This window comes from Chinchilla lanigera, unplaced genomic scaffold, assembly GCF_000276665.1.
Source record: "Chinchilla lanigera isolate Chin_1 unplaced genomic scaffold, ChiLan1.0 scaffold00038, whole genome shotgun sequence".
Classification (NCBI taxonomy): domain Eukaryota; kingdom Metazoa; phylum Chordata; class Mammalia; order Rodentia; family Chinchillidae; genus Chinchilla; species Chinchilla lanigera.
The window spans coordinates 5,259,668-5,279,325 of NW_004955439.1; the positions used below are offsets into that span (position 1 = coordinate 5,259,668).

Genomic DNA, 19,658 nt, shown 5'->3' on the forward strand with positions numbered 1-19,658 from the left:
ACTGGGATGTGGGAAAAGAGAAGGGAAAGAAGCAGAAATTTTGTATGCATGTAATGCAGGATAGTCAACATGGCTATTCTACTGTCTTGTATTTCTTTCCTGAAAGAAACTGTCAGTGAGTCAGTCCTTGGTTGATCAGCATTGCATGTCTCTATCTGTTTTCATGAGAAACCACTTTGAAGATATCAATATGTAATACAACAAGCATTGTTAATTCCCTACCACTTTGTTTGTAGCTCCGTACTGTCTGTACTGTTCCTTTGCTATTTTGTAAAATGTTGTCTGTCTGTTAATATTTTCCTTTTATTTTTAAAATTAAAATTAAAAAAATAAAATAAAATAAAAACAGCTATGATAACTGCATTCTGTAAGTTTACAAAAGTAGCCTGTCTTATGTATAAGATATAGAAATTAGCATAACGCAAACTGAACTTATAGAGATGAAAACTCCAATATCTTGTGTGGAAAAAAAAATCACTGGAATGATTTAGCAGCACATTAAACAATGCAGAAGACTACTAAACTTATAATTGAGGAAACAGCACAAAAAGGAAAAGACTTCAGATGGCCTAGTACACATGCAATTGGTTGCTGTAAAGGGGGAGGAGAGACAAGATATTTGAAGAAAATAATGGCTAAGGTTTTTTGCCAAATTTGATAAGAAATTATAAAACCCTGGATGCAAAAGGTCAAGAAAACTAAAACAAAAAACCACACTAGTCATATATTAATCAAATTGTTTGAAACCACTTAACAGACAAAAATCTTAAAAGCCAGAAAAAACATAACCCAAAGAAAAAAATATGATACTGAATCAGTATGTTTAACCAACTGAAAAATAGTGAAACTAAAATTCCATATTGAGTGAAAATACCTTTCAAACTTAGGTAAACATGTATTTTATGACAAACGCTGACAATTTTTAAAAAATGATGAGACTTCATTAAAATAAGGGTTTTTCTTTTGCTTCAAAAGACACCCTTAAAAAAACTGTAATAAGCCATAGACTGTGCAAATATATTTGCAAATCAGATGCACAGAAGATGGATTTGTATCCATGATATATAAAGAAATCTTTTAGAACTCAGGAAGACAAAATAATCCAGTTTAATAATAGGCAAAAATGTGAATACACATTTCACCAAAGGTGTGCAAAGCCATTCATTATTAGAGAAATGTACATTAAAACTCCAAGCACATCTTCAAAATGAGCATAAAGCAGAAAATAAATGACATGTGCCAGTGACAATATGGTGAAGAATATTGCTGACAGGAATATAAAATGATATGGCCACTCTGTAAAACAGTTAAGCAGTTTCTTAAAATATTAGGCAGATATTTATCTGTCTCAGAAAATTCCACTTATAAGAATCTGCTCAAGAGGAATGAAAACATAGCTATAGAAAGACATACACGACTATTCTTGACAGAACTATTCATAATAGCCAAAAAGTAAAAAGAACTCAAATGGCTATCCAAGGCTACATAGATGTACAATGGGTTCATACATATGGAGGAATTACATGCACAAAAACTGCAGCAAAGTACACTATAACCATACACTATACGTGAAGTAGTATAATGAAGCTTCTTAAGACTACGATCAGTAAAAATGTGTTTTAGCAACCGTTTAAAAACACAATGAATTATACCTAATACATTCTATCAGGTGATGCTACCCACTGAATTAAAACAAATATAGTATGCCAATAATTACAAGACAGAAGATATTTAAATGTACTCATATTTAGATTTTAATTACCTCAATTTCATTGATAAAATAATATCTCTTGTGTGAAGATAGCAGAGAATAACATTTAGGACTGTTTTATATTCTGTGATTTTTTTCAAGAAACAATTTAACCTTTATCCTTTCCAATTTTAGGCAGAGTTATACCACCTTCCCCTCTTATCTCCACACAATTAGCCTTTTCAGTGTACATTAGCCAAAGAAGATTATTTCCCATAAAAGCTATTTTAATACCACATCATCTCACCTCTGTGTGCAATTCCTAACAGGTGTTTTTATAAAAATAGAGATTAATAATTACCCGAACCTAGGGAGGGTATGAGGAAAAGGGCTGAGTAGATTATCAATGGGTACAAAGATATAATTAAGAAGAAAATGTTCTCATGTTCCACTATAACTAGAATGACCACAGCTAATGGTAATATGTGTATTTCAAACTAGGTAAAAGAGGAAATTTCTTTGTGTTATCACAAAGAAATGCTGAATGTCTGCAGTGATAAGCAGGCTAGTTACCACGATTGGATCACAACACAATATAAGCATGTATCAGAGTACCACACTGTACCCCATAAATATGTATAATTGTTACAGATCAAAATAATTCTTTAAATAGAAGAAAGGGCACTAGGAATAAAAGAGATCACACTACAAGCATACCTCAGAAATACTGCAGGTTTGTTTCTAGACCACAACAATGAAGCAAATATGTCAATAAGGTGAGCTACACAAATTTGTTTCCCAGTGCATATAAAAGTTTACTTTATACTATACTATAATTTTTTAGGCATGCAATAGCATTATGTCTAAAAGGGTACATACCTTAATTAAAAATATTGCTAAAATGCAAATAAAAAAGAAAATTATTTGACAACTGCAATTTAGCGTTTTAAAATTCAGAATGTCACAAAAAGAGTCAATGCTTCCCTTGTGAGAAATAAAGTACAAATAATGATTCTAGCCTCATATGGTTTTGTTATTAGAAGGTTTACACTTGAATAATTCTGAACTGTATTCAATCTGAACTTGTTTAGATTACACATCTTATTCAGATTTTTAGAAATATAAAATGTACACAAACTGGTTGAAATATATCCACAGTAAAAACTCAAAATTCAGTAACTATATTATTTTTCACTTCACTTACCCAATGTTCTTTTCCTCTCTCCTAAAAGTCTGGGTATTGTCATAAAATGGCATTTTTAAGTCAGGTATCCTCTGGGAAATCACACCTATATTAGCCAAGCAACATGTTGCAGAAAAATGTTCCGTAAGGAAAAACTTTTAGGGAGAACCTCTACTCAGACTACATAAAAACTAACTAGAACAAGTCAGAAGTATTGGAGCAGAAAAACCACAGAAAGACACAGAGCAGAGTACACGTTTTCATCACCAAAAACACGTCTCTCAGAATTTCCTCTTTTTTCTACAGCAAAGCGTACCACTAAATGGCTGTGATGGAATTTTAAAGTAAATGTGGTGTTAAGACTATTGTGATAAGCTAGTCCATCAAACTGCAACAAAAATTAGTGTGTGGCTTAACACCATTCGAGTCAAATAAACCAAGTCTCACTTTTTTTTCTGATAGCAGGAATGGTTTTCAAGGTTAAAAATATAAACTACAGTACAATTTTCTGTTTTAATTTCACATGCCTCCAACCTTCATTTAATCATGGGAATTCTGCAATATTTCATAGCTAAAGTTCTTTTAAGTAAACAAAAAATTAGTTTCATTGTATAAAAATGAAAAGATATGAGCAGTCAAGATGAGTAACTCAGAAACTCACAAGTAACAGTCAACACTGCATGTTATTAAAACATAAAAGCAATTTACACTAAACACAGCACAGAATTTGAGAACCAAAAGGGATACAAAAGATCATTTGTATATAGCTTCATGATATGAATTCAATTACAACATGTTTGTACCCACAACAAACAAATGAACTTGCTGTGACAATATTCTACAATCTGTGCAGTTCAATATTACTGCCACTAGCCACATGTACCTTTTTAAATTTAAATCCATTAAAGCTAAATAAACTCAAAATTCAGTACCTTAGTCACACTTGCCATATTTTGAGTGCAAACAGGCACAGGTCATTGGTGGCTTCTGTATTGTGCAGCACAAGTTTTAGATGAGTGCTTTGTCTGATACAATGTGACACTACTATTCCAGGTAGTCTATTACAGTGAATGATACAATGTGATACACTAGACTGTAATATGCTATTTTCAAAAAGACGGATATTATTCATACCAATCAAATAAAATATCATTTATTTCTAAGGTTTTTCTATGTATTCCTTCAACAGAATTAAAATACAAAGAAATTGACTGTTTAAAATGCATTTTTAATGAGATTTCTTTTTTTACTCAAAATTCTAGGATAAGCATTTTGCTGGATTGTTAGAAGACAGCTTGTTTTAAAGGCAAGTATCTCTGAACTGTAATCCCATTTTGAACACTTATGGTTTTTACTGGCTACAGCCAGATGAACATGAGGAGACTGCTGTAACTCATGTGTTCACCTAAATCTCAAGATTACCAAGGAAAGAGAAATGGTCTAATTGAAAGCAAGATAGATAGAGAGCCTCCTGTTTTAATAAACAGCTAGAAAAGAGGCATCGTATGTTTGGAGTTCTGATTTTTAAATTTTTTTTATTTTTGGTATGGGAAATTGAACTCAGGATCTTGCACTTATCAAGTAGGCCACTGAGCTATATCCTCGGACGGAGTTCTGATTTTACACTAACATTACATGCTTATTAGGAACATTAACCTTCCACGGGAAACTAAAGAAAATCTTTCATCAATGGTGACAAAATCTCATTAAGTCTTCTTAATAAACTAGGTTGGCTCAATTTCATACTCAAAAGCAATAGTTTGTGAGCACAGGTAAAGGTGGGAAGCTCACTGCCAGCACTCAGCACTGGTGCTGTGATGCTGAACCAAGAACCGGATGCCCCTCCAGCTTTGCCTCTACTGCTTACTAAACAGTTACTAGTCTGGACACCACATGTTCAGATTTCTGAATGTCAGTGCCAGACACATTGTAAGTGCTCACTAAACACAGGGCAACTACTACTGTTGAATAGATACATATTAGCCGAATGTTACAGAATTTAGATCTTTTAATTCTCAGTTTGGAGTTATGGGGGAAATTTCACATCAAGTGAATAAAAGGAGTTAACATTTCATGTACCACTTACAGAACTAAATGAATTAAAGGACGCAGTCCTTCCAGCTCTATTCTCACTCTGGCAGGTAGATTCAAGATGGTCCCAGAAGTCCTTGATGCTATGTACCCTGCATATCCCTGCATATCCCTGCATATCCCACTAGCATGAGGTACAAGCATGACCAATGACTATTTTGTGGTATTATTTCTATGATTTAGTTACATTATTTGGGAAAGGTCAAGGGACTATATAGATATAATCAAGGTCCCTAATCAGTTGACTCTAAACAAAGAAAAATTATTCTGGAAAGTCTGGACTTAATTAAAAGAGCTCTTAAAGAGGGCCAGAAGATTGGCTGGCTTTGAACAAGCAAGCTTAGGTGAGATCACAAGCCCCAAATGGCACGCTGATGCCAGTCCCCAACAAATCCTGCACACAGGCACAACTGTGCCATGCCCAAATTCTAACCCATGGAAACTCTGCAATAATAAAATGGTGCTATTTTAAAATATTTGAATTAGTGATCTGCTACACAACAACAGAAAACTTACTCATTTCTAAGTTCATCCATTGTTTACTGGTTCAGATTTTTTTCTCTAAACAAATACATACACACAGTTTTTCAACAATTCCGTTGCACTGTGTTATTCGTCAGTATGCCCACTGTGAAGAAAAGGACGGAAGGCTAAATAACATGGAAATAAGTTGATTCAGTCCTCTTGTACTAAGGCACTACTGTACTATGCTAAAGTCTTCACTCAGTCAGCTCATGTAATCTTCTGTCAATAAGACTAAGAAATTAATCAAACAAAAGAAGTGGATAGAAGGCCCATTTTACTAGAGACACTGTAATTTTGAAAAACATAATTTTTCCCAACATCACAAACATGAAAGCAGAAAGAGAAATGCTTGAATTCAAATCTGTTAGAAACCAAAGCCCCCAAACCTCCAACATCCTTTTAATTCTTACCCTGATAATAATACTAATTATAAAGAAATTTCCCCAACAATGACTTTCAAGATGGGTGAAGGTGAAAGAGGATAAAGCAGTAAACTCTTGTCATTTGTGACTAGCATTGGAGCTCCACTGGTATAAGAGTCGGCAGGAGAGAAGTCAGGACCATGGAAAACCATAGATTGACACTTTGACAGAGTAAGACTAGAACAAAATTATGTTCTCTACTAAACATGCAGGGTGGTCAAAACAGGCTGGGAGAAAAGTAGGTCCAACACAGGGTGGGCACTCTCTCCCAGTGTATGTACTGACTGTTGCAGAGTAATAGAAGGGTAAAGGGGAAGTCCAAGATAGTAGCACAATCCTGGACAGTAGAGAACTCTGTTACCATTAACTACAATACACACAGTTGTTTCCAACTTAGGTTATCTCTTTGCACTGTTAATCATAGTTAAGATCTAGAATGTGCCTCCAAAGTCTCACTATTCAGAGGCAGGGCTTTTGCAAAGCACTATACTCATCAGTGGATTGATTAATCACCTAATGAGTTCACAGTTATAACGTGCTAATAGGAGGTGAAAGTGACACCTGGAAGGTGTACTTTGTCCCAGGCTCCTCCCTCTCTCTTTCTTACCATACCCTTCCACCACACCATTTTTACCTTGGAGCCAGCCAATCATGGACTGAATCCACTTAAAACTGTAAGCCAAAAATAAACCTCTCCTCTTTGAAGTTGTGGGTGTTGGGTATTTTGTCCCCAGGGATGGTAAAGTGTTTAAAACAGTACTGCTTACCAGTTACAACAATTCGGCATTAGTAAGAATGAAATGGGATTAAAATAGCTTAGATCAAATTGTTTACAATATCCCACAATTTTAAACATTATGGCAGATTCACTGAACAATCTTGGTTAAACAGTTAAATCATATTTCCAGTGTGATAGAAAACAGTGAAAAGTTAAACTTTTTATTAAAAATTAAAGAACAATGTTTAATTTTAAAATATTTTGATCTAAAAATTAAAAGGTTTTATGTTTAATATTTAAATATAAATTTCTATATTCACTAAGACTGAAGGTGAATATTATTTTTGTTTACAAATATGAATTTCTTTAACCTAGAATTGGTTCTGATAGCAGTCAACACAAGAAGGCATTGTAGAATAAAATGTCACCAAAACAGCAGAAACTGAAATTGAGCCTTTGTGTTTATTAGTCTGTGTCTTTTCTTGAGAAAAATCAGAATACTGAAGTATGTTTTTAAACTTTTATTTTAATAAATGTTGCAGAATCTGTTTCCCTGACCACATAACTCACAGGTATAGATTATAATATATAATCTGTATTATAGATTTATAGTTATAATTAGTGCCACTGGAATAAGGTTGAAAGTGTTTAATTAAGTTGGTTTTTGAGCAAGCATTGTAAGTAAAGCAACAGTTATTATTATGAGATCCAAAATGTTTTTCTGATGTCTCTTTGCAGAAAGCGCAGCAAACTGCTTTGTCATGCCAAAATGTGAAGCCAGTAGCTTAAATAAAGTCAGTTTTACTGTGTGTTCTAAACCCAAAGCACACTCCTTTCCTCAGCTGGTTTTCTCAACATGGATGCTAGCACTGACGGTACAAATCAAACATGGCTGGACAGATGACAACTACATGCACTCAGAGGCTGGGAAGGGATACAGTTTTATCCTAGACTAAGAGCTTCATTTGAATAGAGATTTGTACTCACATGAAATAGTTTCTGGATAATTTTGGTGATACAAAACAGAAATCTACTAATACATGAATGACAGGGTTTGTTTCTTCTCAATGTCTATTCCTGAAATAATTTGTAAAGAAGTCATGATACTCAATTTAGACTCTAAGCTACAATTTTTGGAATCTGGAATGCATTTTCCAGAAGTATATTAGTCAAATTAAAATATTCAGCCTATAAAAAATTTCCACCAATAAAGAGAATCCATCTGACCAGAAACTGTCTTTGCCAAGAGTGCTTTCCTCTGGGGCGTGCCTACTTCCTCCTGCACACCTACTGCCCCAGCTGTCCACTTGGGACTGCCTCCTTCCTTCTAAACAAGTACAGGACCTCTAGCCAAAGTAGCACCCAGCAACAAAAACAAGCCACCATTTTCTGGGAAACCAAACATGCATATCTCAAGTAATTATGACAATAATCCTGGGGAAAGGGACAAAATTGCTTGGATCACAGAGCTAGAATTGATGGTGCCAGTATTCTAGCCTTTATCTAATTAACCTTAGCAGACTACATTTTTATAGCCGCTGGAGGTGATAAGTATATTGAGATTCCAGGAGTCTTCCATTCACCAAGGACATTTATAAGAAAATGTAGAATAGCAAAGAGCAAAAGCTAAACACATGGGGAACTATGTGAGGTTCTCCTGCCAGAAAGAATAATGAGAAAGAGGGGCTGGGGATTTAGCTCAGCGGCAAAAGCGCCTGCCTGGCAAGCGCAAGGTCGTGAGTTCGGTTCCCGGTACCAGAGAAAAACAAAAAAAACAAACAAACAAACAAAAAAAAAGAATAATGAGAAAGAGGATGAGAAAGATGAAGGAGGAAAAAAAAACCTCTAAATTTATGTTTTTCCTTCTAAAATTCCTGCAAAGATGTTAATTCTGTCTTTGCTCAGAGGCAATGAATAGTCAATTAAGACAAAATAATTATTATTTTCATCTCCAATTTTTCCCACCTTTATTTTTCACATATGGATTGGTCATCACTAATACACATTCTCAATTTCCCTCTTCCCCTCATTTTTGTAAGATAATGGCAAAAGGAACAAAATATTCAAATATTTGCATCAGCTTACAAAAGTAAGTACTAAAATTAAGATCCTAGTTACCAAACAGTGTTACTAAATAATAGTTTAAACTAGTCATTTCCCAGGTAATATGCAACACTCCAGATAAGGCCAAAGTTAAGCAAGGTGCTGACTGGACAGGAGGGTGGAACCCAGCCCCTGCACATGCAGCTGCAGCACACAGAACCCTGCACTCCCATGCAAAGGGGAAAAACAAGAGGCAGGGACTAGGAAAGGTCACGGGTAACCCAAATGGGACGACAGACCACATATTCCTAGGTCATAAGGAACAAACAGGAAATAAATTCAGTATTCCCCAAATCTGCAACTCTGAACTTTGCCTTCATCCACTGTGAAGATTTACTTACCAGAAAGAAAACTAAATTTTGAAATTGAACTCCTTCTCAGATGAATCAGAGTTCCTTGTGAATCTTATCTTCACTTCCAAACTTACCAGAACTTCCAGAAAAGGAGGTTCACTCATACTGTATCTTTGTTTTGGTTACAAGGCCATGCTATAAGAAGGGATCATTTCAACTAAATGATCAAAATATTTTAGACACATTCATAAAAGTCTAAAACTTAAATTTTCACTATGATAATGATTATGAAAGGATCTAATATACAAAAGCTGAATATTTTTATTTCAAATGGAATATATAGGGTAATTTAAATTACTATATTTTTAAAGCACTGAAAAAAACCTCATGTACAAAACACACAAATATATACACATCATTTCCCTCCTCCATCTTTCTCATCATTCACAAACAGTGAAAATCAGTCAAAGGGGAGATTGCATTAAGAGAAGAAAATCCATTCATTAACCTCAAGGTTGCCAGATGATTTATCTCCATGCCTTCTCATACTTGTTTAATGACATTTCCTATGGTAATTCATGTCAATATCAGTGAATATTCTGTCTAGAATGTGTGTAGGTCCATACATGAGTATGCATGTATGTGTGCAATGTACACATGTGTATAAAATGTAATATGTATTCACAGTACACATCTTACAATATTCAAACATAAAGTGGATTTTGAAAGACAATAAGTCCTCTTTTTCTGATTCCTTGACCACCATGGCACCCTTGAAAAGGCTTGCAGCGAAGGGGAGCAAAAAAAGAAACAGGTCTTGAAGTTCACCCTTGATTGCACATATCCTATAGAAAACAGAATCATGGACGCTGACCTTTATGAGCAGTTTCTAAAGGAGAGAATCAAGGTAAATGGCAGAGTGGGGAATCTTGGTGCAGGGGTGGTCACCGTCGAAAGTAGCAAGAGCAAGATCACCGAGACTTCCGAGGTGCCTTTTTTCAAAAGGTATTCGAAATACTATCTCACCAGGGCTGGGGATACAGCTCAATGATATAGAGCAACCGTGTGGTCCTGAGTTAAATTCCTGGTTTCAAGGGAGGCAGCGGGGGAGGGAGGGAGAGCTCACCAAAAAATATGTGAAGAATAATCAACGCGAATGGTTGCACATAATTGCTACAGCAAAGAGAGTTAGGAACTACGTTACTTCCAGATTAACCAAGATGAAGAGGAGAAGGATGAGGATTAAAATTCCCTTGTCTGGAGTATTTTTTATGAGTTCTTCAGTAAAACTTGGGAACAAAAAAAAAGACAATAGCATTATGACCATTTCAAACTTTCCTAAAAGACATGATTTATACATCTTTAGAGAAGCTCAAGAAAAAATTTCTAATCAAGACAACTAAAAAGAAATTGTTATCAACATTAGCAAAGAGCAAAGATAACTTTGACATTCAACAATCTCTTTTTTAGCTCTGTACTATTAAAAGATACCTATGTGTTTGCTCCTAAGCATTTATACTACCAAAACAAGAAAGTGAACCAGGTTCAAAAGTGTGCCTTCTGAAACCCTGGTAAACGATGGATAGAAATATAACACTAAAGTATAATATCCCCACTCTAAAACCTTACTGTACATTTCAAGTTAAGCAAGAAATGATTAACTACAATGTTTTGCTGACAGTCTGGTATGGTGAATGATAAATTACCAGCACATACAGGTATATCCTGTCTATACCTCTCCCATATACAGGTAAAAAACTATATCCCATATACAGGACTATCCCATATACAGGTAAAAAACTAAGCAGTGTATCCTAAATATCTTGAAGTTGCTATGAGAAGTCGTGGCCCATGTACTGAGGTCAATCTCATCCAATTGTTTTGGTATTTTACCAACAGTAAATAAAATAAAAATAATGCAAAATTCAAAGAATATAGCAGTCATTAAAGCAAGACTCTACTGTCTACATTTTAAAGACAAAATTTTCAGATCTTGGAAATTCTTAGTACTTAACAAAGATCAATTTTTCCATGGTCTGCAATTAATTGCAAATATACATTTAAACATAACTTTTGAATAACAAAGCTAATAATAAATTTTATTGTTCACAAATTCCCCCAAAACAATTAGCAAGCTACAATTCTACATTAGATTCCAAAATTTCAAAGCTGTGTTTCATGTAAAAGACCTAGAATAATTGCAAGTAAAACTTATCCCTACTTGTATTACAATAACATTTCACCTGTTTCTATTTTAAACAATATAAATTTAATGTATGTATTCTACAATTAACCTATATATGTGACGTGAACTGTAGATTTGGTTTATTCCATCAACCCCTACTAAACTGGGCACACAATAATCAACAGTCATTTTTCTAAAATGACACTCACTTTCCACACTGTTAAGATAAAAGGGAAGGGGCAAAAGACACCTGCAGCAGAATACCACCACCATGCGTGGATAAAAGCAGATACCTTTGTGAGGGAAAAGAACATGGCAGGCTCACATAAAATGGAGAAAGTAAAATAAACTCTGCAGCCACATTCCAGGTAAGAACTGGCAAAGTAACAACTGGGAAAGCAATGACAAATTACACTATTACTTTGAACCATAGATGACAGAGAGAGAGAGAGAGAGAGAGAGAGAGAGAGAGAGAGAGAGATAGATTCTAACCCTAACCCATATATATGGTTTAAAAATAAGAAAACTCCTGGTCCCAGCTGCTCCACATCTATTACATGGGGAACAAGCTACGCATGTATCTGTATATACAAGGAAAACTAACTCATGAAATAGTCACTTGAAAAGTAATTAAGTCTTGCAATTGAAAAGCTAACCTTTCACAACACAAAAATCATCATGCAGCTTTAAGATTAACATATTTGGATGTATTCTGGTGCTTACTGCAATTTATCTGGCACCTCTTCTACAGTAAAACTTGGGTTGTTTATATATGTTTCACTTCCTACAAGCTAAAAGAAAAAATTAAAGGACAGTCCTTCCCAAATACCAAATACAAAACCTTTACAGACCACATATAAGACTTAAACAGACCTTAGCAAAAATTCCTAAAATATTTATGAAAACCAAACCTTTTCAAGTATGAGAAAGTATATAACAACTTAGATGAAGCCTCGAAAAAAGATGACTTCAAAATGTAACTTCTACTTTTGTAAATCAGAAATAAAACCAAACAACTTTTATTCACAGACACAGATAATATTCCATACACATATAATATACACATAAAACTAAGCTATCATAAAAAATTTGAAACCGCAAATATCTCAACTAATCCTATCCTAATTTTCTCTATACAAAATATCAAATTAGCCTGTCTGAAGTCTTAGCACATAAGCCTGTTTCTTCTTAAGCAAGGGAAGAAATTAGTAGGATCTTACATTTCAAATGTTAAAACTGACTATTAGCTTCCATTTGGCTAGTAGCCCAAATGGCAGGGTGGTCTCTAAGGTATCATGAGCAGATACCAATAAATCCTGAAAATGATTCTTAGCAACTGTTTTGCTAATGGTCCAAGAATAGAGGAAAGCTGACTCGGCACTTGTGCTATATCCATTCAAATCACATACCAATAACATTAGCAGGAGCTCTGGGAGCCCTGACAGCTCCTAGTCTACAGAAGCCCAAGGTCACAAGATAATAAGGTACACAGCTAAATCCAGGACAGTGCCAGGCTGTGGGTATGTGAAGACAGCACTCTACAAGTACAGTTCAGGGACTGTTTTTGTGACTATTTCCAAGAGTGACAGAGGTTCTGAGGCACACACAAGAGCAAAAGTACAAGGAACTTCCTCTGAAAGAACTGTTAATCAACTTCTTTCCATAACTGGTGAGCACACATTAAACTAAAACCAAAAGGGGACAGAAAACTACTTCCAGACCATTAAAATGACCAAATTCAGGTCATTAAAATGACCTTTTAAGCACACTAAAAATTTGTCTTACAAGATAAACATTCTATGATTTCTATAAATAATGAGAATTATTTGTTTTGAGAAAGCTTACTTATTCATCTTTATTTATCTTCTATGGTTTTGATTTTTAAAGTAGCATTTGATCATTCTTAATAAATATCAATCAGAATGTTTAAATAACTATCATTATGAATAATAAAGATTATAACAAAGAAGATAATTCAAAAATGCAAGAACTGAGCACTATATTGACATTTGTACATTTGCTTTAAAGATAGGGCCTTGCTGAACTGCCCTGACATGACTGACCTCACACTCAAGATCTGCCTACATCAGCCTTCTGAGTGCTGGGATTGCAGGCATATGTACCATGCCCAGAAAGTTCATAATCTGGGGGCTGGGGATTTAGCTCAGTGGCAAAAGCGCCTGCCTGGCAAGCGCAAGGTCGTGAGTTCGGTTCCCGGTACCGGAGAAAAATCAAAAAAAAAAACAAAACAAAACAAAAAAAAAAACAGTTATCCAAAGTTCATAATCTTCTTAAATAGGCTTACTCAATACAGATGCTATGAAATGATTTAAAATGATGGTACAGAACTATGTTTGAAAGAGAGCATGTTAAATTTTCCAAATTATAAAAAAAAGGATATGATTGTTTTTCTAAGAGAAATGAATTACTCATGAACATATACAAAGAAAAAAATACAGAAAATAGTACTTGTCTCACCTTTATAGCTTTGTGCTTAGGATAACCAGTAAAGCTATTTTTTAAAAGCAAAAACTTTCACCAAGTAAACTATTTTCCTATTTCTTAATCAAGTTCCTTACTTGATGCAAGAATGTAACACAACTAAATAACATAAAGGTCTAAATACACATAAATTTTTAACCCACTAAAACATACTCTACCAAAATGAATTCTGATAACACAATACTTTTAAAGAAGTAGACACTGGCAAAAATTTCTCAAAAAACTTTTCTAACCCAGGTGTTGTGGTGAACACCAGTAATCCCAGCACTTGGGAGGCTGAGGTAGGAGATTCACTGTGAGTTCAAGGCCAGCCTTGGCTATATAGCAAGTTCAAGGCCAGCCGGAACTACATGGTGAGAAAGTACATACATACATACATACATACATATATAAACAAATCAAATCACTTTTCCTAAATTTAAAACAACTGAAAACAATAAAAATTTATTTTAAAATTTTGGAACTGTAGAAATCTGAATTTACTACTAAATTAACATTTTATATTTTATGAACATTTTATTAAAATTTTATATCATAGTATTTTAAGGGTCTAAATGTATATACATGTTGAAACATTATATGGTATCCCATAAATATACACAATATTTGTGTTCATTTTTAAAAAGCATTTGTATGTACATATGAAAGTATTACATAAAAACAAAATAGTTCATTCTAGTAAAACTATGACCAGTGAAATGGGAGAACTAATTTAGTTTTCTTAAGAGCAGAATGCATTTATTAAGGGAAAGAAAGCTTCTGTCCAAGAGATGGAAGGAGGACCTGAGTGAGTTGCCCCTTGACTTGGTTTTCAAAACAAAGAACAGCAGGTCTTCCCCACTCTGTGATGGTACTTTCTCTGTTTTGGAATGTACCAAGTATTAATTTTTCTCTTTTAAAAAAATACGTTTCAAAGAAAATAAAATAGCAATCATTAATAAGATCAGAGCTGTTCCTTAGCCCTATGTACATATCCACATCTACCTTAAGAAATAACCAAGAAGGGGCTGGGGATTTAGCTCAGTGGCACAGCGCCTGCCTGGCAAGTGCAAGGTCATGAGTTTGATTCCTGGTACTGGGGGGAGAAAATAAAAAAAAGAAATAACCAGGAAATCCTACCTGTATATCAATTTCACAGGTGACAGGAGACAACAGCTTACTACACACAGTGCTCCTGCTCTTCTGGCATAATCTTCAAATATTCCTAATACCAGAACTGACCACCAGACTTCCATCAAGCAATTATTCAAATGGAGACAAAGACCAAGTGCAGTTATATCTGCTGCCCCAGTGGGAAACAGAACAGGTCATGGAGCTCAGGTGTCAAACTGTAGCAGGTGCGGACAAACGGCACTGCAGAACTGGGGGGGAATATACACAGCTGGCATTTCATCACATCCCCAACAGCAGTGCTGCTGGTGCCTTCTCTCCATGTCCCTTCCACCCTATCCCTAGGGCTCAAACCCAGGACCTCACGCTTGCTAGCCACGCACTCTACCAACTGAGCTACATCCTCAGCCCAAATTCTTTCACTTACTCTCCAAGCTACACATCTCAAACTGTGGGGAGAAGCATCAGATTTTCAAGATGACCTTTACAAAGACCTGGTCCCTGACAGAGAAATTTAAAAAGTGCTTAAGTATTTGGTTTCTATTAAATAGTCACTAATGTACTGGGCACTGGGTCACAGTACAGTATGCTTATCATGAATATCTAAGTGCACTGGATTACGGAAGTTCTCACTGTAGTAAGCTCACGCCTATAAGGAAACTGAGGGAGGGATGTGGAGTTTGGGGGATGTTTCCTTTTTGTTTCTTTGTTTCTAGAAAGGTGGTTTCTTTCCAGTCCTGTGAGAACACATGAATTTACAAATTTAGAATTGGTGCTCAATCTTGCAACTATTTTTTAGTCTAACACAGTAAAAAGGCAGACCATGTCAAAATGCTTTCTTAAAATGGTAACCTGCATGATACAGGAATACAGTGAGTTTCTACTATATGCACTTTCTCATAGAATGTTCAGGAAATTATGCTCCTTCAAAAAATCTTCTCTCTAAATTCATGCCTTAAAAGAGTGGGTATAACTGGTGCCTCATTGAAAAGTTTTTGCACATCTAAAGAAATTACCAACAGAGTGAAAAGAAAGCCCATGAAATGGGAAAAAAAGCCAACTGTCCCTCAGACAAAAGACTTCTATATAGAACATGTAAAGAATTGGAAAAATCAGGTCCCTAAAATTCAAAGAACCAATTCAAAAAGGGGTATCTAAAATGAATACATGCTTCTCAGATGAAAAAATACAAATAGCAAATAAATATATGAAAAAACATTCAACATCACTGGTCATTTGAGAGATGCAAATTAAAACAACACTGAAATTCCATCTCACCTCAGAAAGAATGGCTATCATCAAAAAAATCAACCAATAACAAATGCTGGAGGGGCTGTGGGAAAAAAGGAACCCTCTCCACTGGTGGTGGGAATGTAGACTGGTGAAACCACTGGGAAATCAGTATGGAGATTCCTCAAAAATCTAAGATTAGAGGTCCCATTCAAGCCAGCTCTTCCTCTTCTGGGTATTTTTCCAGAAGAATTAAAAACATCATACCACAGCAATATATGCGCACCCATGTTTATAGTGGCACACTTTGTCATAGCTAAGTCTTGGAAACAACCCAAATGCTCATCAACTGAGGAATGCATAAAAAAATGTGGTATTTTTATACAATGGAGTATTACTCAGCTATAAAGAAAAATAAACTTGAGGCTTTTATAGGTAAATCGATGCAACCAGAGACCATATTCATAAGTGAAATAAATCAGACTCATATGTGTAAACACTGTATTATCTCCCTAGTGTAAGAAACTAAAGGAGTAAATAAGATCCAAAAGGAACAACAGATATTGTGAAAGGGAAAGAAACTGCTCAAAAGGAAAGAACAACTGGGAAAGGGGAAAGGAGAATAAAAGGAAGGGGGAAAACACACACACAAAGATAGCTACGATAACTGTACTACTAATTTCTATTAGTTCATTGAAAGGAAGAGTTAGTGCTTATATTGTTTGATCAATTTTGCATGCCTGTATCTGGTAATCTGAGCAACTACTATAAAGATAATGATATGCAATATAATAACCATTGTTAATTTCCTAACATTTTGCTTTGAAATTCTGTATCGTTTTTGTTTTCTAAAATTCTCTTTAAAAGAAAAGAAAAGAATGCATGCTACGCTTTGTGTCTAGATGTCCCCCCCAAACCCTCATGCAGTCATGGGGAAGGCTTCTAGAATTTGTGACTGATTCAAGGGTGAATGCTGGGATTATGGGTGGGAATGCTATACCACCCACCCTGGGGTGGGGAGCCTGCATACAATAGAAGGGAGGGAAAGAAGCTTGCTCTCTCTACTGCTCCTCCCTTTCTGCTCTTGCTGCTTTTTCTATTTTCCATAGTCATGAACTGTTGCCCTCTGCCATGTACCACTCTGCCTTGGAGCCAACCAAATATCCACTGAAACCTCCACAAACTATGAGCTAAATAAACTTTTCCTTCCTTAATTTTGGGTGTCAGGTATTTTGTCTCAGCAAGGAGAGAAAAATAACCATCACAATGGGAAACCCTTATGTATCTATAATCCTAAAATTGCGTGCCTCTGCTAACTTTGGACCCTATCCTGGTTTTTTTCTCTTTACTTGCAGAGAATAATTTGGGGTTCTTCATTTGACAAATTTCCTTCCAGTACATGAAAATGCAATGCAAAGAATAGTAGTGAAACCACTGCACAAACATTTAAATCTTTCACAAAAGTTGCAATAAAAAACCTCATTCCATGGAATGTATAACCATACCTCTACAAAGGAAACATTATTTACTGAAAAATATAAACACTACCATTAAGGGCAAGACTTTATCCATAAAGCAAAGTTTGTGCACATTACTTTTCACTGGTAACATTAGTATAGTTATGAGATGAAGATACACTTTTACTTTACTATAAATTAGAACACATTAAGAACAGTATTCTACGTATCAGTGCCCAGGGGATGAAATTTAAGTCAGTGAAGGGCACTGTCACAATAAAGAGCTGATACCATATCATATAGGTACAAAATCTGATTCCTCATCAAAATAAAAAAAAAATCTGACTTTTTAAAGCAAAGAAAATTAGGAATGGTAAAGGTAAATAAAACATTTAAAAATATTTACAACAGTAGTTTAGAATGCACAGAATGTTCTAGGTCAAATCAAGAAGTAGACAATCTTCAAAGATAATTTCTGGGCTGGGTATTGTAGCACATGCCTCTAACACCAAATACTCAGGTAAGCAGTAAGATTGGAAGTCTGAGGCAATCCTGGGCAACTTAGTGAGACCTTGTTTCAAAATTTAAAAAACAACAGGAGTACTGACAGTGGCCATCCTTGTCTTGTTCCTGATTTTGGAGTGAAAGCTTTCAGTTTTTGACCATTTTTTATGATACTGACTGTGGGTTTATCATTGATGGCATTTATCAGATTGAGATAAAAAACCTATTCCAATTTTCTTTTAGGATTTTCGTCATGAGTTGGTGTTGAACTTTGATGAATGCTTCTTCTGTGTCTACTGAGATGTTCATGTGGTGTTTGCCCCTCGTTCTATTAATGTGGTATACTACATTTATCGATTTGCATATGATGAACCATCCCTGCATCACTGGGATGAATCCCACCTGGTCTTAGTATATTACCTTTTTGATAATTTAGATTTGACTCTATCATCACTCCTGTTCAACATAGTTCTACAAACATTAGGCACAGCAATTAGACAAGAGAAATAAGTAACAGAAATATGGATAGAAAAGGGAAAAGATAAATTACTATTATTTGTTAATGACATAATACTCTACACAAAAGACCCCAAAAACTCCACCAAAAATCTTCTAGATTAATCAAATTCTGTATTGTAGCAGGATACAAAGTCAATACTCAAAAATTAATAGAACTCCTGTACACAAATAACAAACTTACTAAGAGAGAAATCAGGGAAACAACACCTTTCAAAATAGCATCAAGAAAAATGAAATACTTAGGAATAAATCTAACAACATGAAAGACTTATATGTTGAAAACTACAGTACTTTAATAAAGAAGATCAAAGAAGATATCAGAAAATGTAAGGAGATCCCCTGCTCTTGGATAGGCTGAACCAATATAGTGAAAATGGCCACATTTTCAAAACTGTTATACAGATTTAATGCAATCCCACTCAAAATACCAATAGCGTACCTCAGAGAACTACAGAAAACAATCCTAAAATTCATTTGGAACTAGAAAAGACCTAGAATAATTTAAGCAATTCTGGGCAGCAAAGGCAAGGACAGGCATCACAAGGCCCACTTTGATGTTACTACAAAGCTAATGAGATAAAAACAGAATGGTACTGGCAAAGAAACAGACCGGAGGATCTAAGGAAGAGAACAGAAGATGCAAAAATAACTTGAAGCACACTCAGCTACTTTACCTTTGACAAAGGAGCCAAACACCTTCATTGAAGAAAGACAGCCTCTTTAATAAATGGTGATGGGAAAACTGGCTTTCCACATGTCGAAGACTGAACTCTTCACCATGCACTAAACTCTCACCATGCACTAAACTAAAATTGAAATGGATCAAAGATCTAAATTTTAAAACTGAAACAGGAAATCTGCTGGAAGACAGAATAAGTAAAACTCTAGAAGGCAAAGGTGTAGGCAAAGGTTTTGTGAACAAAACCCAAATCCCAAAGGAGATGCTACAAAGAATCAACAAGGAAGATGGCATCAAATTAAAAAGGTTTTTCTGCACAGCAAAAGAAACCACCCAGTGAAAAGTCAACCTACAGAATGAGAAAAAGGTTTTATCAGCTACTCCTCAAAGGACTAACATCTAGAAATATGTAAAGAACTTAAAAAATCAACTCCCCAAATTTAAAGA

At 35.1% G+C, this 19,658-nt stretch overlaps 1 protein-coding gene and 1 pseudogene across 1 annotated transcript in view; one reads left to right on the top strand and one right to left on the bottom strand.

Annotated features, from left to right (window-relative positions):
• Arid1b (AT rich interactive domain 1B (SWI1-like)) overlaps nucleotides 1-19,658 on the bottom strand; it is a gene marked incomplete at its 5' end in the record, with an annotated part of 413,582 nt that overhangs the window by 218,557 nt on the left and 175,367 nt on the right.
• Nucleotides 9,413-12,588, top strand: LOC102017915 (annotated as a pseudogene).